At 38.7% G+C, this 723-nt stretch overlaps 1 non-coding gene across 1 annotated transcript; it reads left to right on the top strand.

Moving 5' to 3' along the window:
- Positions 1-615: 615 nt before the first annotated feature.
- On the top strand, positions 616-723 carry LOC131171593 (small nucleolar RNA R71). Its single transcript, XR_009142253.1, has one exon. It is a non-coding gene; the product is annotated as a small nucleolar RNA R71 (small nucleolar RNA).

Genomic DNA, 723 nt, shown 5'->3' with positions numbered 1-723 from the left:
CTCAACTCTTCATCACGCTTAATTTGATTAGCAAGAATTTGTTGTAATAAAGCCTCTGTGATAGAACTTTGTTCTTGCTGTCTTGGTAAAGGTGCAGTATTTGCATTCTTTTGCTGAAAACTAGGTGGTGGTTGCCTAGGTTGTTGGTATTGATGCTCTTGTTGTTGTGATGGAAAGTTCTGAGTTGAAGCTTGATTTTGCTGATTCTCCCATGAAAAATTGGGATGATTCCTCCAAGCATATGAAGGATAATCTACTCCATAGCTCATTGTTCCTTCTGCATAAGTAACTTGTTGAGAACTTCGAGCATGATGATGAACCGACTAGCATACTTAAATCCTCCATTTTCTTAGCAAGGACATTAGTGAGTGCATCAAATTTGGCATTGATCATGTTGAATGGATCAAGCTCATACATTCCAGCAACTTGCCTTTTTTGAGTTGGAGTTGACCCTCTTGGACTACTCCATAGATGACTGTTCTTTGCTATTTTCTCTAATAACTCATAAGCTTCATCTTCATGCTTAATGATGAATTCTCCGCTTGAGCATCAATGATTCCTCTGATAGCAGGAGTGACGTTTGTGTAAAAATTCTGGTTTATCATCCATTTGGGAATGGCATGATGTGGACATTGTCTCTCCAACTCCTTCCATCTCATCCATGACTCATAAAGAGTCTCATCTTCTCTTGGTCTAAAAGCAATCATTTGATTCCTCAACTCT

Source organism: Hevea brasiliensis, chromosome 12 (assembly GCF_030052815.1).
Source record: "Hevea brasiliensis isolate MT/VB/25A 57/8 chromosome 12, ASM3005281v1, whole genome shotgun sequence".
Lineage (NCBI taxonomy): Eukaryota > Viridiplantae > Streptophyta > Magnoliopsida > Malpighiales > Euphorbiaceae > Hevea > Hevea brasiliensis.
This window is presented reverse-complemented; position numbering and strand designations above follow the sequence as displayed.